Genomic DNA, 19,030 nt, shown 5'->3' with positions numbered 1-19,030 from the left:
ACAGTTTACATTTCATCTTTTATAATCAAAGGCGTGATTTCTCACCCACATTTCTCACAGGATGTGTAATCAACATATAATTTCTAGTTTACGTGATTTACAGTGCTCTCTAAATTCAGGTAACTTACTAGGGCACACCTCAGGGAGAACAGAGTTGGAGACCCCTTCGTCAAGTCAACATAAGGCTATTGCTGGATTGAGAGTCGAAGCCTCAGGTCCCTCTGTCCCCACTGCAGAAGATCATGGGACTGAAGGTGGAGAAAGGTATCTATATCTAGGCAAGGGGTGACATCTATAACTAGGCAAGGGGTGACACATCTCCAATGAGTGGCACCACACTTCACTGTCTGGTGTCACGCAAGAGTGGCTGAGCTCTAATAATGCATCAGCTCTGCCTTTGCAATAGTTCAAGTACTGCCTTTGCAGCTTCCCAGAAACTAGTGCCAAGACAGTCCATTAAGTCACCTGGCCCATGAGCTTGGGTACCACAAGCACTTAAGACAATGTCTGCACCATAGCATGACCCGCCACATGGAGGTCATAGAACAGCCCAGGTTGGATGTAGGATCATCTTGTCCAACTTTTTGTGGGAAAGGGAGCCTAGATGAGATTATCTAGCCCCCTGTTCAACCGCACCTTGAAAACCCCCTGCAATGGGGACCCTGCCACATTCCTGGGCAAAATGTCCAAGGCAACTCCAGCTTGACCTCCTGAGTCCCTCAACAGAGGGGCTCTGCTCTGGAAGTGGTGCCAGAGCTCAGAGAGCATGCATTCTCTGAAGACTGAAACAGCACTCAGAAGGAGAAAGCTGAAGATGCTGATGTGTCTTCAATGAAGAGACAAGACCTGTGATACAGTCTCTGCTAGAAACCCAGATCCCACCCTGCAGACAAAGGCAAAACCCCTCTACTCTGATCAGATTTTACCATTGCATCATCATATTCTCTGCTAATCAGTGGATATTGTAACCCATGATAGTGAACTGCTGTTGCTGGTGACCTTTGTACTGGCATAAATGGGTCCCAAAAAGTGCAGCTCCCCCTGGCCTGAGAAGAAGGATTTTCTGCAATGCCCCCACATACTGGGTGCTGCTCAATATGTTCCCCTCAGCTGCAGCTGCAGAGGAAAACGAAATAAAAGTCCACGTGGGACATCAAGACAGCTGAACATTGTGGAGAGCTTCCTGACCTTTGAAACTGGCCAACACAAGCACGAGATTTGATCATAATCCATGTGTCAGTGCACAGCTCTGAGCACATTTTGAGTATGGTGAAGCAACACAGCCGGTCTGATACTCTTCAAAGCGGACAAGACGAGGGCTGTAACTCAGAGACTGTCAAGTGCCAGGCTCAGAAAGGACCTTGCACCATCCCCAACAACATCAGTCCTGATGCTGATTAACACTCACAATAGTAGAGAGCGCTTGCAAATGTCCAAGTAGATTTGGAAAGGATACGGAGTAATAATTAATAACAGGGATAATAATTAGCCTATGACTATCTGGATTAACTGCCATTCCTTTGAATAACGGGGATGCCAGAACTCGTAGCTCTAATTACTTTCCACTCGGCAAACAGAAAATCAAGAAGGACAAATCTGCGCAAGCAAATCTCATCACCAAAACCTATAAGCTACAGTGACTGGCAAAACTTACTTCTCAGCACATCAGTTTTGGAACTATAAAGCTGGCCTAACAATTACCTATTGTTGTTATATGGGGAAAAGCAGAGGAGGTTCATACATGACGGCATCTAGCCTGTTTCATCTGGTTTTTGTATGCCAATGGCCAACGTCATCCTGGAAACAGGAATGGGCAGTCCAGTTCAGAAACAAAATCTCAGAATTCACATGGAAAAGACAAGTCATAAATCATGCCTGTTCCTTTTGTTTTCCAGCATTTTCTCTTCTTAGCTGATGCCAAGTACACCATTGCTGGATCTCAAAAGCCTGTTGTTTGTAAAACTAGTCATTTTTCATGGGCTGCCCTCAAAAAGAGACTTATTGAGGCTTCAGACATTGTTCTGGGTGTTCTTTATTTTCAGCCCTTCAGAAACTCATTGAAGCCATTGCCATTTTATCTGCTGATGCTGAAGACATATTTGTACAGCCAGAGGACAAGGTATGTCTGAAAGGCGTCTTAAATCTTCCAACTGATTTTGACAGCACATTGTTGAGTTTAACAACTGAACTAATTAAGAAAACGATAAAAATACAAAGTCATGGTAAACTAATCAGGAAGCTATTTGATACAAAAAAAAAACAACTGCTTAAGGGAAAGATTCTGCACTATATGCTGCAACTGATTTCACTGAAAGCCTGTGTGGGTAATAGAAATGCATGCTCAGTTCCTTTGGTCCACTACTGTAGGGGAAAAAAAAAAAAACCCACACGTTTATTCATTTGGAAATTCTTAGTGCATATCTTACAAGGAGAATAAAGGATAAGACAAACAAGTAAGGTATGACCTGACTTCTAGGAGTAAACAAAAATAGGCTCTGAATATTTGCTGAAAAAAAAAAAGGTGCATCAGTAAGTTTAAATAATGAACAAAAATTAAAAATTGTGTAGAAATAATGAGATAAAATTTGAGGAATATGCTGTTATTGCAATAACAAAGTTGCATCATATCCAGGAGACTGGGAAAAAGAGTAATCTGCCGTGTAGAGCACGTTTAGGTACTGTGGGTTGATGGCACAGTTGTCAGCTGATATTGTATGACCACAGTCCATATCTACTGCTGGTCCTACAGCCCTCACCTATGCCACCATCAGTTTCTTGCTTCTGATGCCAAATTCCCCAGAAAAGCCTCCAGGCTGGTTCCCAAGTCCGCCACTACATGTAGGATCTGGGTAATTTTAGCTGCACACCCCTAGTATTTATGGCTTCAGCCACTCACTATTAAGAGATTTAAATTCTCCGGTCTTCATTTCTGCTGCGTGGTACTAGAGAATTTCCTAATGCTGAGAAATCCCCCTTAGTATATTTTAGCTGTCACAAGTAATCACAGGAACATTCATATGGTTATATCTCGCTCTGTTATCCTCTTGTACAGAAGAAATAATTGCACAGAAGCAATAAAGAGCAGACAAAAAAAAAAATGTAAGAGACTGTAACCCCAGGAACACAGCAGTCACTGCAGGGTATATTGCTGTAAATCACCAGAAAATGAAAGCAGTTGTCATGACTTTTTACGAAGTCAAGGTGAAGTGAAATACAAGAAAATGAAAACAGGTATAATTGACATAATTTTTAAATCCCTTTTTATTTAAAATTATTTTTTAAAGTATCTGTAATTCAATAAGTTCTGCAAATACATTACGGAGTGAATATGTGTCCTGTGTGAAAACTGTGAATGAAGAATGTCATTTTGGGAAAACCATGTTAGAAGCTCAATCAGGAATCCCAGCAGCTAGGAGCAGGAGCTTGACTAAAACACGATATTTAAGAGCTGTACAAGAACGGCGTTTATCAAACCGCTAGCCACATTGATGAAGTTTGACTCTACCTAGCTCATGCAAACTGAAACAGCCACAAAGTTCATCACAGGCCTTCCCTACCATGACTGTGCTGGTATGCCCTTCAGTTTCGTGCTGAGGAAAGATGAAAGGCAGCTTCAGCATTTTTTAAATACCCTTAACCACCCTTAGAGACAAATTTCCATCTCCAAATCCAGGGTGCAAACCTGCACTGGTGACTTTGTCTTCCTTCATGAACATTTCTTTGGCATTTTTCCTCTCTTGGTGGGTAACACATTTTCTCCATACCTGCCCTGGCTGTTTGGTTTGAACCCAGGGCATGGTTTCTCCAAGACGTGTGTGCTGCAGAGGCTGTGCTATTCCATGACACCTCCCATGCCAACAGAGAGGCAGAGCCCTGGCTGTGACATAAGAGGCACTCACTCCCCCATTTTTATTCCTTTCCTGAAAAGGAAGCATTAAATAATCATTCCCTGATTCTCTAAGGCATTTATGCACCTAAGCCTGATTTAACCACATCATTGCCTGCCCGTTTGCCCCACCCCACGTACCCTGGGAGCTGGAAGCAGGACTACAGAGAACACCTTTTTTTTTTTTTTCCCTTTAATCTACTCTATGGTCTCTTGGCCTCACCAGCGTGTATAACTCATAAAAGCAGCAGCCTGTAATGGTAGTGAAAAGTAGCCTTTGGGCTTCTACTGCAGAATAAAACCTTTCAGAAGATAAAGCAAGTTTTCCTTGAATCCTTTTTATACTTTCTAGATAGCTGTGGGCAGAGCAGGGTCTCAATTTGTCTGAAAGCACTATACATACATTCAGCAGGGCCTCCTGCACCCAAGGTTTTGACCAGTGCCAAGGCATAAGGCAAACTAACATGCTGGATGGCATGAAGAGAGGATGTCAGCATTACCTGCGCTCATTAAACTTTAGAGCCTGACACCACCTATCCTTATAGAAATCGTGGAATGGTATGGGTTGGAAGGGACGTTAAAGTTCCAATCCCCTTGCCATGGGTAGGGACATTAGATCAGGTTTCTCAAAGCCCCATCCAACCTGGCCTTGAACACTTCCAGGGATGGGGCATCCACAGCTGCTCTGGGCAACCTGGGCCAGTGCCTCACCACCTTCCTAGAGAGCAATTTCTTCCTTATATCTAATCTAAACCTACCCTCTTCCAGTTTAAAGCCATTATCCCTTATCCTATCGCAACAAGCCCTACTGAAGAGTTTCTCCTCGTCTTTCCTGCAGCCCCCTTTAGGTACTGGAAGGCTGCTATAGGGTCTCCACGGAACCCTCTCTTCTCTGGGCTGAACAGCCCCAACTCCCCCAGCCTGGCCTCATCCTCCTTTGTCTCATCAAGAGCTGTTCCCTGAGCTGCTAGAAAACACCCTAGCATTAGCTCCCGGCTGTAGAAAAAAACCACGAGTGACACTTTCTCTCGCATGCCGCTTCTCTCTGAAACGCCGTTCGACACCGTTCCAGCCAGGCTGCGCTTAACTGCGCTCGCCGGGACTGCGCATGCGCCAGGCAGGCGCGCAGCCGGTCCGCGGCTCGATGGCGCCCCCGCGTGGCCGCGGTGCGGGGTCCGGTACCGGCTGGGCAGCGGTGATGCCGTTCGGTGACGGCAAATGTCGGGGGGAAGAAACGGGGGTGCGAAGGGCTGCCCAGCTGGAGGGGGCTGGGGCTTACAAAATAATTGTCTTGAGCTAGGAGAATATCTTTGCTTTTCTTTTTTTTTTTTTAACCATTTCATTTGCTGATTATAGGTAAAGCCTCACTGAAGTCAGCCTTAATTTCGCTAATGACTTTGAGCACAGTAGGATTTCAGCCTGTGTCCTCCAAGGCAGATCGACTGTGTCTTTTAGTAACTATGCGGTTGTTAAGTCACTTTACCCCTGTATGTACAAGGTTAGTGTCGTCTTCTACAGTACGTACCAGAGATTCATATTATCAGCCTTTATCCTATCAAATCCTTTCTTTGCTTTCAGAGGGAGCAGGACTGGCATCCTCCAGCACATGGCAAGCGTGCAGGACACGGCCCTAGTTGTCCATGGGATATGCTATGTTCATCCTTCCCGCGGGGCATTATCACCCCAGGATCCTTACCGCACAAAGAGCTGCGTTCAGTAAAAAGCCGCACTTTTTCACCAGAGTTACTGAGATGTGATGCAGGAAATCCAGCAGAAAGCAGGGAGATGAACTTGGGTCTCAAGTCACAGTAATCATGGAGATTGTCCTTATTCTTTTAGATGTGAACTTGATTTACATTTAAACTGGAAGAAAACAACCTCGTTTCTCTGCAAACAGGAAAAATCGTGCTGACATAGGAAGTTTTGCAGTGGCATTTCAGGACAAGCTGAGAGGGTCATAGCCTGTTGCAATCAAAGTCCTTCTTCTAATTGTCACTGTTACCTTGCGGCCTCCCTGACTTAGACCCCTCCATCCTCCGGCTTGAGCTCTTCAAATTGACACTTTCAAAACTTTAGGAAAGCTAGTAGGCGTAAACACAGCTCAGCTGAAAAGGGAGTCGCTGACTCATGCCTGCGCTAGCAGGGTAAGACTTATTCCTAAAGCGGCAGCAATGAGGACAGCAAAACTGCGTGCCGTGTCAGCAGGGATTGCAGCATCCGTACAAGAAGGCTCTTCCACCAGAGAAACGATCTCAGTTTTTTTCTCAGCCACAGCATCCTATCTCATTAGAGACAGGAATACTCCCCTATCAATTTTACACTCTCACTGTATTTCATTTTGTTACGGCAATCCTTTTCAATTTTTAGCATTTGCTTTTCAGAATGTTTCATATCTTGAATAAAAAAAAAAAGAAGTAATAATATAAATCGACCTAAAAATGGCCTGCGCTTTTCCTTTTCAGATGCATCTGTCTGTTGTAAGTTTAGTGTTCCTGATCTAGTAGTTATTTTAACTGCTGCTTGGCTTCAGCCCTCTTGATATATTGGTTATTTTTATATACAGTAGGCCATTTGTGTGACTGATTTTGCAATTCATGCTGCCTGCTGAAGGACATCCCTTGAAACAGACCTCATAGCTGCATTCTCAAGATGAAAGCAATTGGACAGAAGTACTTTTCTGAAAAGAGGGACCTCTATTACATTTATTTTTTTTCTGAATTGCTTGCTCAAGCCAATTGGTTGGGTTATTGGAAGAAATGAAACAGGGAAAAATTGGTAGGACTCAGGTGTCGGTGTGTGGCACTAAAGCCATTTCTTACCCTTAGCAAATGGTGACTGTTGGATCAAATTCCAGTATATGGCCAAAATATAGTACAAGGGAGAAAATGATTATGCTTATTACGCTAGCACAGGGTCAGGAGAGGTGAATACAAGTGCATCAAAAAAGCACAATCAAATTACACAGGATTGTTATTTTAGGCCACCAGTTGCTCAGTCTCCCTGCCCATGGAAGAGGGATGCTGCAATAACCGTAATTTCACAGATAAATTGTATTTTAGGGGCATTTTAGGTGTCAATACGAAAATTCGGGAGCCAGGCAGGAAAATAGCAAAGGCTGGCAACAGAAATAGGCTTTACACATGGGCAAGGAGAGTTGTTTAGCTTTTCTGTTAATACTCTTATAAGATACAAAAATGTGACCAAAAGGCATGCTGTCTTCAGAGAAATCATTGTTTTAAATAAACTGTGCGTTAAGGGTGTAAGGTTGTGATTCCTCAAGGTGTGTGAGCAGAAGTGCCAAAAATTATCCCATGAACACCACTGAGTCTTTAATATCTCGCTGAACTTGGTCTGTATGAAGCTTTTGGGGATGATGGGACCTGGTTCTGGGTGATGTTCAACATTTCTAGCCTTCCTCGTTGATTGAGCAAAAGAAGAGCTGCACTTCATCAGGGCAAAGTTGATTGATATTATTATCTCTTCTCTAGTAGAGAGTTGCAGCAGATGCTTAGGGAAGAGCAGGACAGTTTGTAGTGAAATGTTTCAGAGTAATCACTAACTTAGGAGGTGGTTAGTGACTAAGAGACTTCCAGAGATCATGTATTTAAATGACCAAATGGAGTTTTCTTCCATTTGTCCAATCGCTACTGGAGCCTGGTCGCATTGTGAACTTCCCCATGGTGGGAAGGATGAACTACGTGCTGAGTGAAATAGCATCTCCTTTTGCTTGGTTTAAACCTCTTGGTTTCACCAGATGCTCCTTAGCTTTTGCGCTCAAAGAGACGATGGGCAAGTCACGCCTTGTTCCCATTCTCCATGCCACTCCTATTCCCTGGGTGATTTTCTTAGCAATTCATGTTGAAGCACTCAGGGGATGATACTCCCCATCAACAAGTGCCAATACATCTTACACATCTGTTAAGCTACATCTGGCCCTTACACATCCGGTTAAGCTGTACCTGAGGGATACCTTGGGTTGAATAAGCCCCAGCTGGCTGGGCCTGAGCTCAGCAAAGACTGAGGGACCACTCTGTGGGTACGGGGAGGAAGGCAGCAGCGCGATATCTGTGCCGATGACGGATGAAGTATTGCTACCCTTCCTAGAAGCAAGTTCAGCAACAGAGAGAGGTCATAAATCACAGATTGCTCTGCTATCCCGGGTGACATATAAATGTATTTTTTAAATTTCTGTTCAGTTCAGTGACTGCAGCTGTTTCTGTCACATATGGACCAAAGTAAATGAGCTCATAACAAATAAATGTATAACATTTAGAAATTACTGTTGTTTTCCAAATTAAAAAAGAGGTCTATTGTTTATCAAACCCTACTTTGAAATAGTCACCCATCTGGATGCACAAAGCACAACATCTGCATGCTGCAAGGGAAGCACATTGATTCTGAAAGGCATACACAAAACGACAACCCAAGCAGACTTTTTAATTTTGTTTTCCTAATTTTCAAGCAGAGTTGAGTCCAAAAAAAAAAATAGGAATGGTTATGGGGCAATTCAGACTGAAGGTTTTTGTGCTGGACCCCTCTCTGGCTCCAGCATGCTCAGAGAGATTTCTTACGCCCAAACCAAATGTGAAAGTCTACCCAATTTCACACTTTTAGGATCAGTTTCCCACCACAAGCACAGAGGACACACCAAGCTGCCAGACATCTTCCTAGAGCATCATTCCAGTCACTCAAGGACACTGATAACTTCCTCGGTTAATTGAACGCATTACAAAGCTTTTTGGGGATACGCTCTACTTCACTTCAGTCATGGTGTGGCTGCTGCTGTCATACTTACATTTCATCATCAGGATGCTTGAAAGACTGGGTTTGGGTTACAAAACTGAGCGTGACACAAGGCATTTTCATCGGTCAAATATAAATAAGGATGCTAATCCAGAAGGTAGTGGAACACCAACAGCCCAGTCACAAGCTCTCTCTGAACACTCACTAAATTCACACAAAAATGCCAGTTAATATCCCTGCAGAGTGGATCAGACCTAACGATCTGACGCTCCACAGTGTCTTGGACTTTTTTTGGGGAATTTAATGCTTTGTGACTCCTAGACAAGAAAAATATAGAAACAAAATCACATGAAGGACCAGTACATAAGCTCTATCATCGATTTTTAGCATCAGTTCCCTTCATCCCAGAAAAAAATGTCAATGTGGGGCCAATACTCAGCATCAATTCCCATTAAATGAAGATTGATGTGATTCTCCCAGTGAACTGACTAGTTTATCAAATACCCAGTTTAAGTGAGAAGTATTTTTTATGGGAGTCACTGTGTATTTTTGACATTGTGCCTTTTTTTTTTTTTTTGTTCAATAACCTACTCGTACCATTCTAGAAGAAGGCATTTTCCTTCAAAACCTACCCTGAAGAGAACTTACAAAGAAACAAGACTAAGTGACTTTGCATTTTACTGTGAAATTAAACTGATGGATTCTTCTGTTTTGTGGAGAAGACAAGAAGCAAGAATGAGCCAGTTCTTAGACCGCTTATATGACATTTTTCTTGAAAACTGCTGATAACGGAAAATTAGACCTAAATTTCAAATATGACTTTTGTGTGTTTTCTCTATAAAAACCTGCTTTCTCAGGGTCACACATCACTAGCCCACAGGGTAGGGAGCCTGTTTGAAGTAGGCTGAACCAGATGGGGAAAACTCATGGGCTGGCTGTGGCAGATGGGAGCTCAGGAGAGAAATCCCTCAGAGACCCTCTGTCACAAACTTCCGTTCCTTGCCAGAATCTCTGGTTTTTTGAGGCCTGACCAGATGGTTTGTGAAGCTCTCAGACAGAGCAACTATAGGGGTTTGAGAAAAGATGGGCAAGATAAAGTTAAAGGTGAGCTTCTTGGTGTGAGGAGTGTACGTCCATCACTCCAACACATTCCGGCCCTAAGAGCTCATCGCACAGGAAGTATTTCAAGTGCAAATTTTCATGCAGGTGCAGAATTAACCTTGTACATTTCTTAAATATCTAACTCAACATTCACTGAAATCATTTGGCATTCCTGTGTGTTTCCATGCACCCTGGAGAGTTCATTCACAGAGCTGCTGCCCAGCAGTACGCCAGGTACCCTGTTCTCAGAGCAGTAATTCCCTTCCACCTCGCCAAAGCATCATTGTGCTGCAGCTTTGCCTTTTTTGCCAGTACCACAAGTTTGCCAGTATATTCAGAATGTTGGAAGGGCTATAAAGGGAAATAATTGTGAATTAAAGACTTATTGTAATCCGTTTCTCAGTTATGTAGAAAAGTGTAGTATTTAAAAAAAAAAAAAGGGCAAAAAAAGCAACCGACCAAACAAACAAACAAAAAACTCAAAACTCGACCAATCAGCTGAAAAAAAAAATGGATATTTATTTACTCTTTCCTTACAAGCCAAGCCAATATTCGCAGCCCCGCACAGGTTTCTGCTGGTGCGGGTCGGCATCCCCAGCGCAATGCTCCCTCTTGTCTCTAGAGGGCTGCCTTAAACCGCTGAAAAAGTGTCATAGTAGTCGGTTTTCAGCACTTTCCTTTTACCTCAGATCCCAATTTATGGGTAATCATCAACGAGTTGCCATCGCTGTATGAATTAGCTATTCTCATCAGGCAGAAGCAAACGTCCTTTGGAAGGAGACCGTTGTCCGCGGCTCTAATCTTCGGTTTGTCCAACGCTACACGGGTGAACAAACTGTGCTGCGCTGGAGGTTAATATTAAATCTTCTTGACATTGTGCATTTTGGCTCAGACTCGTTCAAAACTACAGGTTTGTTATCCGGCTGGTTTTCATTGCACAGCCACCTAGCTGAGAGGGATTAAATCAGGAACTCTGAGTAGTTTTAACAACATAAATGCAGCACTGACGCTGGTATTAAATGTGTTTGCAACACTCAGAAATCTAGAAATGAACACCCAGAAAGAGTTAAAATAAACAACTCGACTGTAAGTGTGCCCTGTTCAAAATTATGCAACATTATGCTGCATTATATGTCACTGCATAACAAAATAGAAAAAAAAATGGGATTGCATAATAGTGTATATTCAATTTTCAACCATCACATTTTAAAACTTAAAATGACAACTTTTATTTTTAATTGCACAAATTTTTGGGGAATAGCTCTATTGAGGAATATAAGTTTCAACCATGCAGGTTTTTTTTTTTAAAAGGAGTATGTATTAAGAATAATACATTAAATTATGTCAACCAGTAAGGACCTTTACTCCTTAAGTAGTTTGTGTTGAGAACACTCTTGTTTTGTAAATCTGATGACAACAAAGAACTGACTCAGTTTTAAAATAAAAAAAAATTTAGTCCTTTTTCAATTATGGGAAATGTCAACTTTTATAATTTGCAGCAAACTCCAGTCTCCGCAGCTCCCAGATGTGTACACTAGCTGGTTCACAGGGAAAGCAAAATAAACTCTTGCACATGTGTGAAGAACAAATCACTACTCAAAACTGCGAAGATACTTAGGCGGTTCTTTTGAAATCTGTCAAAGAAACCTTGCTAGAGCAAAATCCCTTCATGGTCGGTTGGTTACACTTGAAAACCAGATTTTGTGTCCTTACCACTTCTAATAATACTTCGTAGTAGGCACGAAGGTGAAGCGGAGGTTGTGAGACCTTGGCCTCATCAACTTTGGCTTGGAGGCAAGGTCGCAGGCTGCTGGTACCCTCCAGCATCCAGTCCCATCCCTGCTCAGACCCACAGCACAAAGTCACCCTAAAATCTTTCAAATAAGGAAAAAACATCCTTAGAAATCCACGGCTTATGGTTGCATTCAAACTCTGTAAGAAAAAAAAAAACAATTCCTTTTCTTTCCTCTGCTTCTTTCAACCGTGTAGCGTTTTTGTTTCTCTTGGGCATCATCTATTAGAACATATTGAATTAAGGGTGTTTTCCTCCCGTGAGTGCTCGACCAGCCCGCTGTGCTCCCTGGCCCCATGTGAGCCCAGCCCCAGAGACAGGATTAGCCTCGGTGCCTGAATGTCCCCTTGTCCCTGTGGTCATGCTCAGAGGATGGGGGTAAATCTCACCTGCACTCTCTCCCTGGGGGCTGAGCTTAATCTCAGAGCCATGAGACACAAACAGCGGTGTGGAAAGACTTTAAGGACCCTAACATCTTTATAAAAAAGGCAATACTTGAATAACAAGTTCCTATGAGCAAGGTGAATGTGTTATACGATATAGACACAAGCACATTAAATTAATTTACAACTATCCCATTTATTACACAGCGTTTAACCAAGTGCCATCAATGGGATGGTTTACAAGGGATAAAGAGGTTTGCTAAGCTGCTGTGGAAATTATAGTAGAAGAACCAAATGCATTTCCTGGCTTAACTGAACATAGGATATTATTTCTCTACGTACTGTCACCAGCGTTAAAAATATGTGATGGGATATATCAGTAAGAAGCATCTTCAAAGAGGATTAAAGGTTCAGATTTTTTTTTTTTGAGGCAATAATATATTGAATTCTTTTGGAGTAATTAAACTTGAAACTGATCCAGCTCTTTTTTTTTTTTTTCCTTTTCTTTCTTTCTTTTCGGGTACAATGCTTCTTACAGTTTATAGCTAATTGGCAGGTGAGCAAGATAAGTAGCACTGAACACCACTTGATGCTGTTACCACCTAAGGGAGAGATGGGCAGCCTGTTGTACAGGAAAAGGCCGTTCAAACACACATGGAAGATGAGCATAATGAATTTTCACCTGAGGAGATAATGCAATGACTTAACCTCCCGCAAGAAATAAGACCTTGGTGTTCCAGGAAATTTCTTATTGAGAAAAGTGTTTCAGAGATGACAGCAAAGCTTCTTTGTGGCAACCTAAACACTAAAAAGCTTGCAGGTTGCTTTGCTCCTTGGTTGAAATTACAGAATCAGACCACTTGACTTGCATTCAGACTTCGCTAATCCCCGCGGAGCTTTATCCCCTGTTTGTCATTAGCTGACTGCATCGACAGACTCCTCTGCTTGCCCTCCCTAACCAAAACAGCAACAAAAACTCTTTTACATCAAAGAGAATTTTCCTTCAACTTTATTCACATTTCTTGCGGTGCTCAAGCCTGTTGCTAAGAGAAAATACGGTCATGAGGAATGGGCAAATCATTATTATAATTACTCTTGTTACACCCCAGTGAGAACAAGCCTCTCCTGGCACTCCGCTGAATTATATAGCAGCGTACGCTTTAATTGATAGGGTTAGTGACAGGCCTGCTGGGTTTGGAGCTGCAAGAAAGCCCAACCACAATGTCAGCGCGTGGTACAGGATACAACACCCTAGCGAGGGCATTAAACCTCCTCTGCCAGGTAAGGGGATGCGCATTGCACTGCCAGCCGATAGCATAGATTTATTGCAGCAGACACTTATTTCAGCCAACTCGGTACCAGCCAGCAAGGCTTGCAGCTCATGCAATGCAGCCTCTGCTAAAATATCTGCTCCTTCTATACCAGAGTTTCTCAGTCTGACCCAGCTGGATAGAATTGATGGTCAAAGAAGGAGCAGCAGCAGAAAACAGCTGTCTGGAAGTCATGCCATGGAGAAAGTAGGACCCAAGTCTTCTGGCTGTCAGGGTTTTGTTCCACTGACTCAGCCACGTTCCCTGAGCAACATTATTTATTAGTTTGGAATATTTTCTAAAAACTAAAATAAATAATAAAAAGCACTAATAAATACTCAGCAGAGACATATGGTTCTTCCAACCATATAACGAGATCAAGTAGCAACCTGTACAGCAGCCAAGCAATGGACTGCTAAGAAAAGCATGGAAAGCCAGCAGGCTGAATTGCAAACCCTAGGAAAATAACAGGCTTTGTTGTTTTTCAAAATTCAGTAACAAACTGACAGAAGAAAAAAAAAAAAAGGAAAGCAGAATCAAATCGCAAGGCTAGCTGGGAGCTCTGGGCACAGGCAGGAGAGCAGCAGGGCAGTTAATTAGCCCCTGGCCTGGGGGAGTAACTCTGGTCCTGAGGTTTGATTAAGCAGTAGAAGTCATGGAAAAACTTGTTTGAAGTTAGGACTTTAGCATGGTAACTTCAACAAGTTCCTAAGATGGGATCATCTTTTACTTTTGAAGTCTTACTTCTAGTGAAGGCTGAATTTCATATCCAAAGAAAGGACTGACAGATCGAATTCAGTGCGTTTTAATTTATTTATCTGCGTTTTTCACAGAAACTGATAGAAACTAAACTAGTTACTCCAGGAGCTACAGAAAATCTCTGAGCAGATTAGGATTAAAATTCCATTTATCCTGACCTCGTTCTATGCAAAACAATCTCACGTGCAGTTTCCACAGTTCACTGGCAATAGCAATAGGCTAAAGGCAATTTGTCTTCAAAGATTTGATAGCAGCAGCTTTGCAAAGAAATGCTCTAGAGCCCTGAAAGATAAAATGTGAAAATTTTAAGACTGGATTATATGTGAATTTAAAATGTAAACTTGATTCTCTTTGTTTATAAGACTGTAAATCAGAAGCAGCTCCTATTAATTTCTAAGATCTGTATTAGCATAAGGCAGAATTAATTTCTACAAATCTACGTTAGTCTAAGAGAGAGATGATTGTAAGGGACTTGTACTGTGTTATGACCACCTTCCACCCTGTTGCAAACTGTGTGCCTCAGCACCACCTCTAACTCCTGCATATCACTATAATCCAAAGAAATATGCCTTTGCTAAGTGTTGAAGGTTAAAGAGAGGTTTTAAAATATAACTGCAAGAACTGAGGTTTCGGAGGCAGTAGCTTAGTTAGCAGCAGAGGTAGGTATATGGGATAAGTTGCATCCAGTCTGAGGATCAGCAGCAGCTGGGAAATGGAAATTTAAGTCATTCTTCATGTCTAAATGCCCTAAAATAATGTGGTGCCCAAGCAGGTTCCAAGCCTTCACATCAACATGGAAAAGCTAGATTCAGTCTGTGATTGCATTCAGACCTGAGCTCAGTTATGCTCCAAGAAACACCTGCGTGAGCTTTGGAAAGAATGGGGGAAACTTAATCTACTGCCACTTTCATCTGAGAAAAGCATGACAAGATATAGAACATGTTAAATAAGAGGCCTTTTTCTTATATTCCCAAGTATATAAGGAAAACTGCTGGAGACATTATGAAAAATATAAATACATCAGCTTCTGAGACTGTAATGCAAAAGCTATAATAAATACATAAAGTGGTGTTGAGAATATCTGCACTCATTTGAAAATACGTTTCTGCATTTTCAAAGTGCCTCTACATTTCATAAAGGTGCTTGTTCTGAAATAGTGGAGCTAAATAAAAGCTTTTTAATTTTCCAGTTGGTACAAATAGAGTGATTTATCTTTCAGGTGAAAGAAAGAAGGGAAAGGATTATCTTTTTCACCTCCTGTGTTTAAAAGGTATCACATCAAACTCGAGATGACATGACGTTTACATGGATCACTGCTTAGTCATTCGAGATTCAGCATGGCTGAAAGATGTCAAGTGTAGGGCAAACACCTGCACATGTCAAGACAGCAGGAGTTACACATTGCGTTTAAAACCAGTAAAGTGCAGAATGAAAGGGTGAAACTGAAATGAATGTGATGAATACAACAGATCTGCAACATGGCAGGGAAAAGGGAGTATTCATTGATGTGGAATTAGAGCTTGTTCTGGCCTCATGTATTCAGGAAGGCCAGAGAAATGTTGCAGAGAGCATCCATGAAGCAGTGTCGCAACGCTGAAAGTGACTTTGAAAAGGGATGTGCACCTGATGAAACAGCCCTGGCTGTATTTCACGTTCCGTGCTGCTGGCTCCCCGCACCGCCGCTGATGGGTCTCATGTGCGTTAGTGGATAATGAAGTTAGCAGAAGTTTCTCTGCCAGTATCAATGATCCTCGGTTTGGGCTTTGTCAGATCCGATGCTAGGGGAGTGGCTTGAGGAGGAGAAGCAGCATCTTCCTCCATGGAACAAAAAAAAAAGAAAGCTGTTATTTGGGTGTCATAGTTTAGTCCCGCTTAGAACCAAACTATACAATCTCTCTCTCACTCCCCCCACCCTCCTTCTTCACTGACCTTGGCGTCCGCAGCCGTTCCTCTCCCAAAAACTTCTTCACAACGGGCAGGCAGACAGCTCTCAGGAACTTTTCACATCTCATTCACTTCTCATCTCCTCTCCGCTTCTTGCAGCCGGGGCAGGCCGGGCCGGGGAGAGTTGGGCCCAGATGCTGCCCAGCGGGAGGCCAGAGCGGGAGGGCCGCAAGGCCCACAGGGCTCGCACCTTCCCCTCTCTGCACCCGCTCCAGCTTCTTCACATCTTCTCTTCCTTTTTTTTTTTGTTTTTCCCCTTCTTAAATAAGTTATCACAGAGGAACGTTCTGCTACCAATTGGCTCGGCCCTGGCCAGCAGCGGTTCCACCCTACACCACTGGGCAAGGGGAAAATAACTTCTAGCAGCTTCCTACAGAAGCTGCCACCATAGCCCCACCTCACTAAACAAAACCAAGGCAGTGGGCTGGGATTTTTTTTAAGGTGCACTGAAACTTCAGTGCTTTACTTCATCAGGCCCCCCAAACATTTCAGAAATGGCTGCTTGTGGGCTTCCTTTCATGTTGAGGAGGCCACTGCAATGATGCAGGAAATTACATGGAAGCAAAGTGTACCCGCACGGACAGGATGGCTTTTATCCATTTCTGTCTTCCTCCTATCAGTCATAGCCTGAGACATTAAACTCTATCCCAGGCTAAAAAAAAAGCCTTCTCTTTGCTTTGAAAGATAAGGAATGACAGCTTTGTAAAACTTGGAGATCCTTTAAAATATCGTCTTTGGCTTTATAGCATTTCTGAAGTCAATCAACGAGCAGGGCAGAGAAGTCTGAAAGTCTGCATCCAGCTATTTTCCTGGAGTTACAGCTATTGATTACAATTGCATTGACTACCAGACCATTTAATCTAATGAAATTGTTCTTGAATGACACTACTGCAATTGAGATGAAAGTGTAGCCAACTTGGAAGGAAAGTTTAAAAGTGTTGGAAGAGGCAATAGTTAGGCTTCACGGTACAGATGGGTTTGTTAGCACATACTTTGCACCGACTGTGTTGTGTTTAGCTCTATTCCTGTAGAAATTCTGTTATTTCACCAGGAGTAATGCAGAAGGAGCATGGTTAGTAGTTTTTCTACTATTTCTATAAGTGTTCTCCCATGCAATAAGTGTGTAAAGCTGTCGGGTTTGTAATACTGAGTCAATAACAAATTATCAATTAGGAGGCAAATACAGCTCACAAAGGCTTTTAGATAATTCTGTTACTTGTGGCTTAATGTGAAGATGGAGGGTTAATTATTTATACTATGCATGGGGTTCACTAAGTGAGAGCTGCAATTTGCAAGACGAGACGGAATCATAAATTAATGCTTTGTAAAAACTGTTCTCTACTCAAAGCCAAAATAAAAGGTATTGGTGGGATGGAGCAATGCTAGACATCACTGAAACCCAGCAGGTCAAACTGCTTCTGGAGAGCCTCCCATCACAGGGAGCTGCTTACGCATAGGGGCTGCACTTTATTCTGGTTTTCCTCATGCCCTTATCCCACCCTAAATATAACAACTTGTTTCATTTTTGTTTCATTTCCAAACAAAAGTTGTCAGAGTTTGTTTTGCCTGCTGAAAGACCACTGCACATGTAAAGACACCAGCCTGAACCTGAGTCATTGTATTAGTTCTGTGGTTTTGTTTCCAAATTACCATCGTCGTTTCTTGACTCATTTTTATCTGTCATTATACCCAAAAAGACAGAGAGCACTTGGTTCCACAAACTTTTTTTTAAGTTACCTTTTCAAATTAGATAATTTTTATTAATTGTTTCAGCTAGCAAAGATCTTTAGAGGTAGCTTTGGAGAAGGAACCTTTTTATTCAGGACAAAGGTACAAGAGATAACATGATTGCCCCTAGACAGGCCTTCATTGATTTTAAATTATGTTGTAATATTTCACTGCATTTATTCACAAAGTATCTCTTTAGGGGAGGATGAAGGCCATTCTGCCTCTGCAGCTAGTGGGCTATCGCCCACATCGTGCTTGCTCTGAACCTTGGGAAACACCTGCAAACTCCCTTCCTCCATCTGTAGCAGCTTTGACTTCTAATTATTCCTTGGTTACTTCTCAAATTTATTTCGTCTTCTTCCCTATTTAAAGCCTGAAATTCTGTCCCAGCCATCTTTTGTAACTGCAACCACCACATCTTCCTTCAAAGCTCTTGGGTTACCAATTGCCTCTGTTGCTCAGATCTTCAGCCACTTCACACTTTGCTGCAGCACTTAACTGTAAGTGTTAATTGATGGACTACAACTGATGGGAGTGTTTGGCCTCATGGCTCGTGACAGCGAGAGTTTTGCTATTGTGCCAGACAAAGGAATTAAGAGAACTACTGGCTCCTATCACCTTACATGCAAATAGTGCCCGAGCTCTGGGAGACGTACGGGTGAATTATTAATGGGGAAGGGGCCTGCTAGGGCACCTGCCTGGCTTGAGTGGGTCTTGGCATTAATGCTCGGATGGGAGACACTGGGAAGTAATTCAGGAATGAACAACCCTTTTAATAAATGACAGATGAAAAGCACTTTGGCCAACGAAAGGTTAAATAACAGGGATAACTGAGTCACTCCATCTCCCTTCCTTCCCCCTTCCCCACACTGCAAGTTTAATAAGCCAAAATCAAAACCATCTAAGCCTGGAGCTTTCTAAGGTTTAAGACTTTAAAATGTGAAGCACCTCATTATATCTGCCTATTTTCAATAAAAAGGGAAGATAACTGGTGTCACGTCAATGTCTTATCAGTGATGTTTGTTTGACTTCTATTTCAAAAGTGCACTGCTTGCTTTTTCTGGTGCTGGAATCAAACACTTCTGAATTGTACAGTATAAGAAGATGTATCGGTTTTCACCAAAGAACTTTAAAAAGGAGACCAGTCTGTGTTTCCCTCCGTAGGAATAAAGAACTATTGTACAGTATAGCATATAACACTTGCAACGTGGCCAATTGACTTCCTTCCTATTAATCAACTACTCTGTTTACCTTCTGATACAAACCAGTTCAAAACCATTAAAACTAAGAGGATTAGCATCACATTTCTGGCAAAATGCACCTTAATTTCAGCAAATGCTACTTTCACTCTCTGAGGAGATTTAAAAAACCTTGAAAGAAACTG

This window comes from Chlamydotis macqueenii, chromosome 7 (assembly GCF_036417535.1).
Source record: "Chlamydotis macqueenii isolate bChlMac1 chromosome 7, bChlMac1.mat, whole genome shotgun sequence".
In the NCBI taxonomy this organism is placed as follows: Eukaryota; Metazoa; Chordata; class Aves; order Otidiformes; family Otididae; genus Chlamydotis; species Chlamydotis macqueenii.
This window is presented reverse-complemented; position numbering follows the sequence as displayed.